Here is a 15364-nt window from a genome sequence, read left to right on the forward strand (position 1 = left end):
AATGTTGTTGAATTATATTAACTCAAAATTCTATCATAACTCTAAAGCATACTACATCTTTTCCCAATGTAAACATTTACCATTTCTTCTTTTTAAATGAAAGGGGAGACATGGGGCAATATAAAATAATTATATCTCTACTCAAAAAATTATACATTTTCAAATTTATTCTTGTTTTAATGCCATACATGAATAATGTAATTTTCTTCCTGAAAGTGACTCCAGAAAAGTTAACTTTTAGTAGTTTACAAAAGAAAGACGATCACTATTTAATGCTTTTAAGTATGGTAAAGCTGAGATTATTTAATTATTCCATTTATGTTAATGAGACCATTCTCTGATCACTAATTATAATCTGGTTAAAAAAATAGTACTTGATGTACTTTGCAATTGTAGTATTTATCCATTCTGTAAGGTAATTAGCATTAAGAAGTGTAACATATTGGAACACAGCAATTTAAGGTGACAAAAATTGCTGGAATAGAATCATATATAGTCCTTTGGAGATTTCTCACTTTACTTTAATGTAAAGTTTGATGGGCTATTAGTTTTCATTAATGGTGGCTTGAGTACTTAGAGAAGACAACTATGTCCTATACTTAGTACTGGGAAAATTGCCTGGATATATTTCATATGTTACTGTTACTTTAATGAATAGTATTATAGCAATTAGAAGACTGACGGCTTAGAAAATTTAGGTGGTTGTATTTGAAGTTCTTTGAACTAAGTGACATTGTGCAGTGTACACTAAAAAGTAAATTACCCCTCTTTAAAAAGTATGATTTGAAAGCAGAATCACTTAAGGTATACAGCATAATTATAGTGAATTTAAAATAAACTGGTTTGTATATATCAAATTACAGAGGGAAATGCAATATAAGTGTAATAATTAAATCACTGAATCTTTTGCTGAAAAGCGGTTGTAACACGATTTTTAAGTAAATAAGGTATCGTTTGAATCTTTTTAAATGATATGTTATTTGTCCAGCTTTTCATCACTTGTATTTTCTTAAGTAGAACTTGCTTACATAATTCAGGTATAAACTTGACAATAATAATTATATAAATATCTAATATAATTGCACTGGTGGTCATTCATATATCTAAGAGAATTAACATTTTTTTCAATCCTCGTGATAGAAACTGGCATTATTTTTTCTGATATGTTTTAAAGACTCTTCATTAAAAGAACCATTCTCAAGCATTATAGACCATGTTTCATGAATGCTTTCTACTGAGTAATATTTTACAAATGTATACTCTGGTGTCTAGAGATCATTCTCTCAAAAAAAGTCAATCTTTTTTTAAAGAACATGTTAATAATTTTCCTAAATCTATATCATTTTAACTGGCATAATACAATTTCATAAACATATAAATCATTCAAGCTTTAAATTTTAGAACATTTGAAATTAAAGCAACAAACTAGAAGTTCTACCAAGTTAAGTTTGTTCTAAATAACTATAATTAATTTCTTCATATGACTGATTTATGGTTTATTATTTCTATAAACATACACCATAACAGCTTGAATAATCATATTTACTAGAAATTTCTTTCTTATTAAAATGCATAATCATTAATAGCAACTTTGTATAAAATAAATTGGAAATAAAGAAAAACACATGGGGCAGAACTAATTTCAACATCATTAAGAATTTCATACACACAAAAACTAAAAGCTTTCCTTTAGAGAAGTAAAGTTATTGTAGATGACTACTTTTAGCTCATATTATATGCGTAAATTAACTGTATATACTATTTTAGTAGATTAGTTCAATGACAGCAGTAAAATTACATGTACACATCAGGTATTTTTTAAACATAGCAAAAGCTCCATGGAGGAGGAAAGTAAGTTGGATGCCTAGAGCATCAAAAAAACAAAAAGCAAACAAAACAGAAACAAAAAAACTCTTCTAAAAGCAAAAAGTATTTGAAAATATGGTCCATTAGTAAATTTGCATTTCCTGTTTTCTCTCTCTTCCTTAAATGTTCTTCCCCCCAGATACCTGAATAACTCACTCCTTCACTTCCTGCAGATTCTTCCTCACTTACCATTTCCCAGTGAAAACTGCCATGACCTCACTACTTAAAATTATAATTTTTCTGGTTCCTCTCTCCCAACCCAAGTCAGCACTCCCTATTCTTATGCCCTGGTTGAATTTTCTCCATTAGTGTCTTTCACCACCTGACAAATTTTATTTCACTCATTTATTTGCTTTTACAGCTGACCCTTGGAAAACTTGGGGGTTAGGGGCACAGGCCCTCTTGGAAGTTGAAAATCTGGGTATAACTTATAGTCAGCCCTCCGACTATGTGGTTCCTCCTTACCTGCAATTCTGCAACCAAGGGTTCAACCAACTGCAGATTGTGTAGTAACATAGTATTTATTATTGAAAAAAATCCCTGTATAAGTGGATCCACATAGTTCAAATTTGTATTGTTCAAGGGTCAACTGTACACTCTTTTCCTACACTGGGAATACCGGCCCCTTATAGTAATGGAATTGTTACCTGCTTTACGCCCTGCTGTTTACCTAGCACCTAAATAATGCCTGGCTCAAAATAGTCACTTGATAAATTGTTGAATGGGTGAATGAATCAAAACTGTGACAGATAAGTATGCTCTCTCTATTATGATACAATATACAAGTATAAATAGAAACATAAGAGAAGCAAATCCTGACTCTTTTTCATTAAGCTACATTTAAAAGAAAGAAAACAAACATAAAAGAAGTGTATCACCACTCTCTTCTCTGCCACCCTATCTTTCCAAGACAATTTGATACCAGCAGCTTTTATAAACACCAGGTATTTGTTTTTATTTATATATTTTTAAGGCTTTCTATTTTAACCAAAATTTGTGATGATAGGCCAACAGTCACAATATCAGGCTTCATACAGGTGATTGGTCTCTGAGGATACGAAGGAATCTTTTTGGTATGAGTGGGTTTCTCAAGCTTGGCACTATTGACATTTTGGGCCAAACAGTTTTGTTATGGGAGACCCTACTGTGCCTTGTAGGATGTTTACCAGTATTCCTGTTTTTTACCCACTAGAATGCTAGTAGCAACCCCTTCTTCCCAGCAGCTGTGATGTTTTCAGACATTGACAAATATTCCCTGGTAGACAAAATCACCCTGGGTTTCAGAATCACTGGCATAGTGAGAAGAAATCTAACTCTGGAGGTAGACAGAATTATGTTAGAGCCCCAGCTTTGACCTTGAACCACTCACAATGTTTTCAGAGGCAACACTGCAGTTTCAATATCTCCTTTGCATGGTAACTGTGTCTATTAGTACTAACGTGTAAATTTGGAGAGTAGACGCTCTCTAAACAATAGTTATTGAGATAAACAGTGCAGCATAAAGGATAAAAGCACATTATTAAAAAATATTTTTTTTAAAGAAATGCATACATATGATAAAAATTGGAGCATTCTGTATAGGCTTTTTGAACCTATTTTCAATTAAAAATATATTCTATTGAATGGCTCAAATCAATATATAGATTTACCTAATTTTTAATAGCTGTATAATATTTCACTCTATATGAACATTTCATGATTCATTTGGCTAGTCCTTTATAATACACATGTAGGTTTTTTCCCCAGCCTTTTCTAATTACAAGTAACACTTCAAAGTATATTCTTGTATACATCTCAGTGCACATACATCTTAGTGTTAACTATAGCTACAAGACACAGTCCTGGAAGAAACTCAAGCTTTAAAGACTAAGAATCATGGATTTGAAAGCTTGCTACACTATTTATTAACCAGGTAACTCTGAGTGATTAATTTAGGCTGGCTGAATCTTGGCTGGGAGCTCTGGAGTAAGCAGTGCTAGTAGTACCTCTCTCAGGGGACTGTGAGAATTACATGAGTTAAGATTTGTAAATTAAATACTAGAATGCTTTATTTATTTAGACTATCAATTATTATCATTAAAGAGAATAATGCTATTAGGCCCAACTGTGATAGACTACCTTTAAGAGACTAAAACATTCCAAACATCAAAGTTTTTGTTTTGTTTTGGAACTCTTTCACTTGTGCGTGTTTTAGGGTATTCTTTTTTTTTTTTTTTTATTTCTTCTTCTTCTTAATCTTCTTCCACGAAGCTGTTTAGTTCCTTTGAGAACAAACATTATTCAATACGGCTCTTCTTTTCTTGCATTTCTAGATACACATGTATGTAGAATACATGTTGGAAATGATTGTTTTATACACTTAATCATGTTATTCATTTTCTTCCCTATACAATTCAAATCCTTATATTTCAAAGTATTTTCCTTTAATATTTATTTCTATATATATTTAAATTGTACAGTATATTTATGGTTGTGATCATTCTACATAAGCATTTGCCTGCTTTGATTGAAAATATATTTTGATTGCTGTGGTAGAGGTCTGGTGTGTAGATGGTCATTGTTTTATTTATTCATACATTCTACTGTTACATAATGAAATGTACTCAGTGCAAAGCATCTTGCTGTGTATCATGAATGATGCATATATGAATAAAATGCAGTCCCAAGTCACGGAAAAGTGAGACATTTTCACTCATTAGAAAAGACAAAGAATATTCCACTACATTAGAAAAATACAAAGGGGTTCAGAGAAGGGAAACGTTTCAAATCACTGAGGTATAGTTGAAGTAGGCCTTGAAAGGTGATATTTCACCCATTAGGGTGGCTGATAAATAGGGAAGGCAGTCAAAGAACAAGGAATAGCAAGACAAATGGAAATAAGTAGGACATAATCAGATACAGGGGAACAGTTTGCCTGGATGTATTGCAGCTGAGGGGTAGAGGAGGATCAAATGAAAAGTATAGTTATGATAGGGAAGGCTCTTCCTGGTAATGGAAACCACACTTAACTTGAATCAGGATCTCTGAGCTTGAGTCTCAGAGGACAGTGTTTTCACAAATCTTACTGACCCTATTTCTTTATCTATAAGGTGGGACAAATAATGCTTTGGGTTTTAACAAAACTTATTGACCTTAAGTTTCATTTATCTATAAGGTAAAACTAATAATATTGTGACAAACAACTTCTGGTGAATGAAAAGGAGAGAAAAAAATGAGCATTTCAGAGTAAGTTGTGAGTGCTTATTCCAGCCTCTGAAATATTAGGGCTAAGGAGGGGGTGGGCGGGTGCCACAGGAGGTCTGAACCTTGCAGGTCTTAATAGTTTGGGGACCGGAGATATGAAAAGTGGGAAGAAGTTGTTTTAGTAGCCCAAATAAAATGTTAGCATCTAATTAGACTGTGAAAGGAAAACAAATAAACAACAAAACAAATAAGGGGGCAAAGCTATCAGATATAAAAAGAAAACTGGCAATCCAAGGAACAGCCAAAGGGAGGGAAGACTAAAAGAAAGAAAAGGAAGGAAGGGAGGGAAGAGTCTCATAAGAAGTAAGAACTCCTTTGAAACTAAGTTTCAGCTTCTTTGCACGTTCAGAGGGAGAAAAATATTCAGTAAGCTATGATTAAAAACAAAACAAAACAAAAAAACCTGCACTTGACAACATGTAAAGTGGACTTGCCTTGTACAAAACAGAGGAAATGACTTCTTAAGGTGGGCTATTGAAGTCAAGAACTTTCAAGTTATCAGACTCGCCACCTTTTAATAAGAATATAACATATAGAATCCTTTCAGACTAGATTTCAGTGTGAATCTGCAAGTGCTCAGTCTAAGGATCTTAGCAAGACTAAATGCACCAGACTTACAGCCTGTCACTTGCTACCATTTATAATGTTTCATAGATGTCATGACAACTTGCCATAATAATTTATCTTAGGAAGTAAAGTAGAAAAAAGAAAGGTTTTTGATGATTTCTGCATGCCAATTTTACTGGGTTGTTTATTGTATACACATTTTTCACATTTCTATTATTATTTATAAAGTATATTATTTGTCTGAGGAAATATTCAAGTATGCAAATTGAGTGCTAGATACATTTTATTTTTAATAAATTCTGAATGTCACTACACCTAATAATTTGCTGAAAGAATACAGATACAAATGATAAAAGCATATCATTGAGAAATTAGTGGAGTGAGCTTAAGTGTTAGTGTAGGTAAAGACTAATTTTTTTGCCATTAAGCTTAGAGTTTTTTTCGGTCAGCAAAGAGATTAGATGATTGTGCTTTGCTGTAGAAACTCCAGTGGCAACACGCAAAACATTTAATCCCCAACAATATTAACACTCAAGCAAATAAATATGACCTTCTCTGATATTCAGACAGTTCTGGAAGCATTTTACTCTGACAGCCTTGGTTTCCCATGGCAAACTATCCATGTGCTGAGAATGTTCACAGCACCTATTATGATGACTTCAATTTTGTGAAGTGAACCTATGAAAAGTATGAACAAATGTCCTTAAGGGGTACATTTGGTAAAGCCTTTCAAGGTCTCCCTAAAGGGAAATGATTATTTTGTTAACACTGATTTAAAATAGAAGTGTTCATAACCAAATCAAGAGAAGACAACTTTTTACTCGTTACAGGGCTGAGTTTGTTTCTGATAAGAGACTGAAAATGCACATAGAATATGCCTTTTTCTCCTTCTTGATCGAGCCTAACTGTAGCCAAAGTTCAATAACCTTCTAATATTTACATATTAAGCCTATTCTGGCAAATTGCTACGTGAAACAGATCAATAGTATAATATATTTAAACTGTGATTGATAACACAGAAAAAGTCAACTGAGAGGGCTTAGGTATTCATAGAAAATGTGTAGGGTTTGTTTTCTGTTTTCTTTTTTTTTTTTTTTTTGCCTTTACCTGTGATTCAAAGCTCATTTTATTTTAAAGAGAAGTTTGCCAATTTTTGCAAGTGATTCTAAGATCAGATGAGTGTTGAAGTTAGTTACTTAGATATTTATAAAAAGTACAAACCTATTCTAAAACAATTAATTTAAGCAATCCTATGTTGCAAACATCCACCAAATTCTCAACTAAAAGTCAAAACAATAATTTTGCCCAACTTCTAAAACAGATTAGTATGAACTCTGATTAACATAACTTCACACATAAATTTTATTTTTAGCCAGTCTTTATTGCTTCTCCTATATTAATTCAACTTAGATAATAGTTTATTTTAAACAATTTCCTGCACTCTGGATCAACCCATTAGTGACAAAACCATACAAGTTTTTAAAACTTTGTAGCTCATATGGTCAAAGTTCATGTTTTTGCAGAGTAGAAAATTAAGGCATAGAGTTCAGTAGTTGTCCCATAGCCACAGCTGGTTAGCGAATAGTAGGAACAGGAATCTAAAGGACACTTCCTCAACTGACAAAATAACTTTGAAGATCTCTAAGGTTGCATTTAATTATAAAAGTCTATGATTTGACAACCTGGAAGAAATGGACAGATTCTTAGAAATGCACAAACTGCCGAGACTGAACCAGGAAGAAATAGAAAATATGAACAGACCAATCACAAGCACTGAAATTGAAACTGTGATTAAAAACCTTCCAAAAAACAAAAGCCCAGGACCAGATGGCTTCACAGGTGAATTCTATCAAACATTTAGAGAAGAGCTAACACCTATCCTTCTCAAACTCTTCCAAAATATTGCAGAGGGAGGAACACTCCCAAACTCATTCTACGAGGCCACCATCACCCTGATACCAAAACCAGACAAAGATGTCACAAAGAAAGAAAACTACAGGCCAATATCACTGATGAACATAGATACAAAAATCCTCAACAAAATACTAGCAAACAGAATTCAACAGCACATTAAAAGGATCATACACCATGATCAAGTGGGGTTTATCCCAGGAATGCAAGGATTCTTCAATATACGCAAATCAATCAATGTGATACACCATATTAACAAATTGAAGGAGAAAAACCATATGATCATCTCAATAGATGCAGAGAAAGCTTTCGTCAAAATTCAACACCCATTTATGATAAAAGCCCTGCAGAAAGTAGGCATAGAAGGAACTTTCCTCAACATAATAAAGGCCATATATGACAAACCCACAGCCAACATTGTCCTCAATGGTGAAAAACTGAAACCATTTCCACTAAGATCAGGAACAAGACAAGGTTGCCCACTCTCACCACTATTATTCAACATAGTTTTGGAAGTGGTAGCCACAGCAATCAGAGAAGACAAAGAAACAAAAGGAATCCAAATCGGAAAAGAAGAAGTAAAGCTGTCACTATTTGCAGATGACATGATCCTATACATAGAGAATCCTAAAGATGCTACCAGAAAACTCCTAGAGCTAATCAATGAATTTGGTAAAGTAGCAGGATACAAAATTAATGCACAGAAATCTCTTGCATTTCTATACACTAATGACGAAAAATCTGAAAGTGAAATTAGGAAAACACTCCCGTTTACCATTGCAACAAAAAGAATAAAATATCTAGGAATAAACCTACCTAAGGAGACAAAAGACCTGTATGCAGAAAATTATAAGACACTGATGAAAGAAATTAAAGCTGATACAAATAGATGGAGAGATATACCATGTTCCTGGATTGGAAGAATCAACATTGTGAAAATGACTCTACTACCCAAAGCAATCTACAGATTCAATGCAATCCCTATCAAACTACCACTGGCATTTTTCACAGAACTAGAACAAAAAATTTCACAATTTGTATGGAAACACAAAAGACCACGAATAGCCAAAGCAATCTTGAGAACGAAAAATGGAGCTGGGGGAATCAGGCTCCCTGACTTCAGACTATATTACAAAGCTACAGTAATCAAGACAGTTTGGTACTGGCACAAAAACAGAAACATAGATCAATGGAACAGGATAGAAAGCCCAGAGATAAACCCACACACATATGGTCACCTTATCTTTGATAAAGGAGGCAAGCATATACAGTGGAGAAAAGACAGCCTCTTCAATAAGTGGTGCTGGGAAAATTGGACAGATACATGTAAAAGTATGAAATTAGAACACTCCCTGACACCATGCACAAAAATAAACTCAAAATGGATTAAAGACCTAAGTGTAAGGGCAGACACTATCAAACTCTTAGAGGAAAACATAGGCAGAACACTCTATGACATACATCACAGCAAGATTCTTTTTGACCCAGCTCCCAGAGAAATGGAAATAAGAACACAAATAAACAAATGGGACCTAATGAAACTTCAAAGCTTTTGCACAGCAAAGGAAACCATAAACAAGACCAAAAGACAACCATCAGAATGGGAGAAAATATTTGCAAATGAAGCAACTGACAAAGGATTAATCTCCAAGATTTACAAGCAGCTCATGCAGCTCAATAACAAAAAAACGAACAACCCAATCCAAAAATGGGCAGAAGACCTAAATAGACATTTCTCCAAAGAAGATATACAGATTGCCCACAGACACATGAAAGGAAGCTCAACATCATTAATCATTAGAGAAATGCAAATCAAAACTACAATGAGGTATCACCTCAAACCAGTCAGAATGGTCATCATCAAAAAATCTAGAAACAATAAATGCTGGAGAGGGTGTGGAGGAAAGGGAACCCTCTTGCACTGTTGGTGGGAATGTAAATTGATACAGCCACTATGGAGAACAGTATGGAGGTTCCTGAAAAAACTACAAATAGAACTACCATACGACCCAGCAATCCCACTACTGGGCATATACCCTGAGAAAACCATAGTTCAAAAAGAGTCATGTACCAAAATGTTCATTGCAGCTCTATTTCCAATAGCCAGGACATGGAAGCAACCTAAATGTCCATTGACAGATGAATGTATAAAGAAGATGTGGCACATATATGCAATGGAATATTACTCAGCCATAAAAAGAAATGAAATGGAGGTATTTGTAATGAGGTGGATGGAGTTAGAGTCTGTCATACAGAGTGAAGTAAGTCAGAAAGAGAAAAACAAATACAGTATGCTAACACATATATATGGAATCTAAGGGGAAAAAAAAAAAAAAAAGGCCATGAAGAACCTAGTGGCAAGACGGGAATAAAGACACAGACCTACTAGAGAATGGACTTGAGGATATGGGGAGGGGGTGGGGTGAGATGGGACAGGGTAAGAGAGTGTCATGGACATATATACACTACCAAATGTAAAATAGATAGCTAGTGGGAAGCAGCCGCATAGCACAGGGAGATCAGCTGGGTGCTTTGTGACCACCTAGAGGGGTGGGATGGGGAGGGTGGGAGGGAGGGAGATGCAAGAGGGAAGAGATATGGGAACATATTGTATATGTATAACTGATTCACTTTGTTATAAAGCAGAAGCTAACACACCATTGTAAGGCAATTATACTTCAATAAAGATGTTTAAAAAAAAAAAGTCTATGATTTAATCACATAAAGAAGGCTACTAATATATATATCCCTTGACATTCAAGAAGAACCTGCCATGTTAACTTCAGAATTCCCATTTACAAATACCATGGTAAGAACAATTTCCAAAGATCATATTTACCATGGAATGAAACAAAAAGAGTAGATGTATACTTGAATCTCAATGGGAATACTGTATATACAATGGAGTAATATATGAGCTAATGAAAAAAAAGCTCATTAGGTGTGAGTGTGGGGTGGAGGTTTAAATTCAAACCCATACCCCTTGTAGTGCCCAGGACTCAAACTCTTGCCCTAGTAAAACTTGACAAATTACTACATGACACGTTTTAATGGACTGTATTAAGGTCACCTATGATTGAATAAGATGCTGACCACTAAATCCACAATTGCCATACAGACATGCAGATTTCTTCAAGTTTGCTTGAATAATTCCTATATCCTCATTTTTATTTTAAATCTGTGGTCCGTTTGCCCCAGGTCTTCCCTTCCTCACCCTAAAGGTACAAAATACAGCTAAGTTACCATCTTGCTATTTCCCGAATTCCATCTTAATTTTCTCCAAATATTATTCAGCCTATTTCTGCCAGTACATTTGCTTTATTTGTGTATTTTCTTTCAGTTCCATGAATTGATTTTTCTAACTTTCTCTTCAATGTGGATACAATATATGCAGTCTGCTCTCAAACTGCATATGCTGACAGTGAAAAGGAACAGTATGTTAAATATAATCCGTAAATAACCCACAAACACTCATTTTAGTCAATAGTTTTAACCTCCTTCTCCTCTTAAAGGCAGTGAAGAGCAACTTGATTAATTTGCGATTTCCTCACTGTCTCCTGCAGACATTAATGATCAGGAAAATGCCAAATGTTATGAGGAAAAGGTGAATAGAAACAAACAAAAAAGTTCTGTATCTGAAAACTAGGTAATCAATAGTTAAATATAACATAGTTGACTATACACTATTGTATAACACAAACCTCTTGGACATCATGTAAGAAAATGTTTTAGAGTAATGTTATTATATCATGAAACTGAAATATATTTATAAAAGAAAATTATTTAAAAAGAACTGCTAAATACTGAGAAAAATTATCTAAGAAAAATAAGTAGTAGATATAATAGATATTTTATTTGTTAGCTCTGACATTTGGAAAAAGAAAATTGACAAGGTCATTCTTTAAAATCGGGAAGAATTTGATGTTTAAAGTTTATAGGCTAGTCAGCTTATATCAGCTAACTGGAACGGTATTTTAGTTAGTTTGGATTGCTCTAACAAAAATACCATAGACTGAGTGACTTAAACAACAGAACTTTATTTCTCACAGTTCTGGAGACTGGAGTCCAAGATCAGGATGTCAGCACTTACTTGCTGTAATCTCACACCGCAGAGAGGCAAGCTCTCTGGTCTCTTCTTAGAAGGACACTAATCCCATTATGGAAGCTTGAATGTCATGACCTAATTACCTCCCAAAGGCCCCGCCTCCTAATGCCATCCCATTAGGGCTCCAACATATGAATCTGGGGGAACACGAACATTCAGTCCAGAGTAAACGGTGTTAAGAGTCCTCATCAAACAGCCATTGTATACGATGTGTAAATCACTTCTGACCAAGTGACTCACTGGAGAAAAGGTGAATCACAGACAATAGTGTATTTGAACCATGGTCAACTTAAAAGATGTCTAACCTGGTAAATTATCAGAATCACCTGTGAAGGTTTATTTTGATATAATTAAATTACTTTAAAAATATTTTTAAAAAACAAAGCATTTAAAAACATAACACAAAATCTGAAAACCAAATGAACAACTAAAACAGTTTTTGTTGGTTCACATTCCTTCATTCTTCTGGGCCATTCAACCTAAAACCTAAAATTTTATATACTTTTTTACCTTTTTATATCCTTTTTTATCTCTTTTCCCTGCTTTGTCCTTTTTTTCTCTTTTTTTGGTCCTTAACAGTTACCTATAATTCTATGCATTTTCCATCCTCCTTAGTGTGTCTTCCTTGCTTTTCTGCAAATTTGATGAAGTTAGGATTCTCACCAACATATATAGCAGTGCCTGGCATATGGTAGGCACTAGTGAATATACGTTGAAAGAATGAATGGAAACGAGTGTCCATTGCTGTTAGGGTGCAAGCTCTACATTTAGAAGTTACATTTCCTTGTCAACAGTTGAACTCAAATAAGAAGTTGACCTCACATTCGTATGCTCTTCATTTGTATATACCTCAGGCAGAATACAAGGTCTGGTCAAACAAGACCACAAAAGCTTGGTGAGAAATCATATGTCCGCTCACCTCTGTAAATTATGCCAGCTCTCCCAGATTATTATTATTTTTCTCTACCAAGTCCCCTCCAATGGTACAACTGCACATTAGCTGCCTTAGCTCCATCCTTTTTACTCTACAATTCAACATCACCAGCATAAAAGATGACTGAACCAGAGGTGGTAACTAGGTGGTGCCACTGGGATGAATCAAGCACACAGATGATTGTTGTGGTGTTTTTGTTATTTGTTAGTTTTCTTGGTTTGTAGAGTGTTAGCCTTCACAGTTAGCCTATATGTGCAGTATGTTGGCCTGCATAGTATTTTTGTAATGTGATAATTTTGTAACATTTTTAAATTTCGAGATTTAAACAACAACAACAACAACAACAACAAACCTAGATTTCTTGCTTCTCATGAAAAATGAAATGTCTGGCACAACCTGTTAATGTTACTTATGGCAAAAAATAAGTGGAAGTGAGAAGTGTTCTACCTCAAGTGGGCCATTAGCTTTCTCCGGTTTTATACTTTCTGCCACCCTCAAGTAAGTCTAGATACTGAAGTCTAGACTCAGTTGCTACTTAACTATTATGTTGAACCACTGGATTTTATCACACCTGACACACTTTACTATTTATAACTTGCCTCACTCTATTAAATAAGTATTTGAATTTGTGAATCTATTCATAAATGAATGAGTTCTATAGATGGAATTACATGAATTAGTTATCTATTGCTGTATAACAAATTAACCCCAAAATTCAGTATCTTAAAACAATAAACATTTATTGTCTCACATAGTTTCTATGGATCAGGAATCTGGGAGCCACTGTGTGGGTGGTGCTGGTTTGGAGTCTCTCTTGAGGTTGCTGTAATGCATTGGCTTTGGCTGAGTCAACTGAAATCTTGACTGGGCTGGAGGCTCTGCTTTCAAGATGGCTCACTCATACGGCTATTGACTAGAGGTCTTAGTTCCTTGCTGTGTGGACTTCTCCACTGGGCTGCTTGTGGGACCTCATAACTTGTCACCTGGCTTTGCCTGGTGAGAGAGAGGGCAAGGGGGAAGGCTCATGCCTTTTATGACCTCATCTCCAAAGTCAAACGCCATCACATTTGCCTTATTTTATTCATTAGAAGTGAGTCACTAAGTCCAGCCTGTGCTCAAAGGGAGGGAAGTTAAACTCTACTTCCTGAAAGAAGTATCATAGGGTTTGTGAAACTTAGATGTAGCAATCTTGGTCTTTGGGTCTTGGACTTGATTGAATCATCAAATAATTGCTTTATTTTAACCTAGGTATTACCAAATACCTACTGCTTTACCTAATTTTAATATTTCAAAGCTCCTTTCAGTTTATTTTGTATATACTATTCCAAGTAAAACTGGGAACCCCCCAGTTACAAGTTATAACATTTTAAGTTTAAAAAATTATGAAATGTGTCCAAAGAGATTATTAACTCAATTTTAGGAAAACCACTCCTAAATTTTAGTGAAACACAAACTTTCAGTTACTTATCATCCATCACCTAGGTAGTCTGAGGAGCTGGCATATAACTGATCATTTCATATTACAATTATTACTTTGTTCCTGGATGTGCAATTTCAGTATCACTGTAGGCAAATTTCTTCTTAAACATTTGTAGCTGTAATCATCAGTAATCCCCTGGATAGTGGTAAGGTTCTCCTTTTTTTACCTTTTTTTATTGTCTTTTTTATATGACTATACTATTCAGCCTTAGCAGGAAGCTGATCATCATCACACTTTATACCATCCCCAAAGAGAAAGAGTAGAGAGGTTCTGAAAGAAGGGGGAACCTGAACAGAAGGGCAAATCCAGAGACCAGCTAGGGAACTTCAGAAAGTAGAAGTTCCTCTCCTGCTTCTCTATGGTGATGTCCTTTACATTTTAAGCCTTCAAACTGCAGATATATTTTGATATGTCCAGTTAATGTATTGACAGTAGAGGTATTAATAGGTTTCTTTATTTTTTATCTTTCAGTGTTAATCAAATTATGGTGGCAGGGAGAAGTGCAGATACATAACCATTCACTTGTTAAAAGAATTTTAATTTACTCAAGATCGGTTCCCATATGGCACTGATGTCAAATAAGATTCACAGCTCTGATCCAATATATGCTTAATGATTTCATCCAAGCTTTGTCTCTTCTATTTTATTAGGAAACAAAACTAACTGACTTTATTTTTTTGCTAAAATGGACTACTCCATTTTTTGAGATTTTGTTCATAGCATTGAGTTCTGTAAGTTTAATACTCATTTCCTACTCATAGCAGGGTCGGTAGCAATCATGTTAGCAGAAATAAATTTTTATAAAGCCTACATTTTTCTATGAGGCAATGATTTTTATAGTATATAAAGTTTGTGATATATATATGTGTATATATTCACTAAAAGTCAATGACATCTCTTGAAATGTTATGACATATTTTTATCATGCTTCCTCTAACTTACTGGGTTCCTTGGCTATATTATTTACTAGTTTGGGTTGATTTCACGAAGTATATTGGAATTCAATTTTTGAAAACGTGGTGTGGGTGTTGACTGGGGATTGTTGCAGTTTACCAAACCACTTTCAGAATTTAAACTCTGCTGTTTTTACTCAGGTGATTAAAAAAATGTAAAAATACACATACAACAAAATTTTCTTGTTAACTTGGTAAAGCTGGGTAATACAAAATAACCTTATTTTCTTATTGCCTTATAAGACAATTGTAAATAAATCCTACTCTAAAATAACCACTAGTCAGGTATAATCTTTGTGTGTGTG

At 34.4% G+C, this 15364-nt stretch overlaps 1 protein-coding gene across 1 annotated transcript in view; it reads right to left on the reverse strand.

The window, feature by feature from the left end:
- Nucleotides 1–15364, reverse strand: part of LRP1B (LDL receptor related protein 1B) — a 1897582-nt gene that overhangs the window by 575162 nt on the left and 1307056 nt on the right. The window lies entirely within an intron of this gene.

This window comes from Balaenoptera musculus, chromosome 7, assembly GCF_009873245.2.
Source record: "Balaenoptera musculus isolate JJ_BM4_2016_0621 chromosome 7, mBalMus1.pri.v3, whole genome shotgun sequence".
NCBI classification, from domain to species: domain Eukaryota; kingdom Metazoa; phylum Chordata; class Mammalia; order Artiodactyla; family Balaenopteridae; genus Balaenoptera; species Balaenoptera musculus.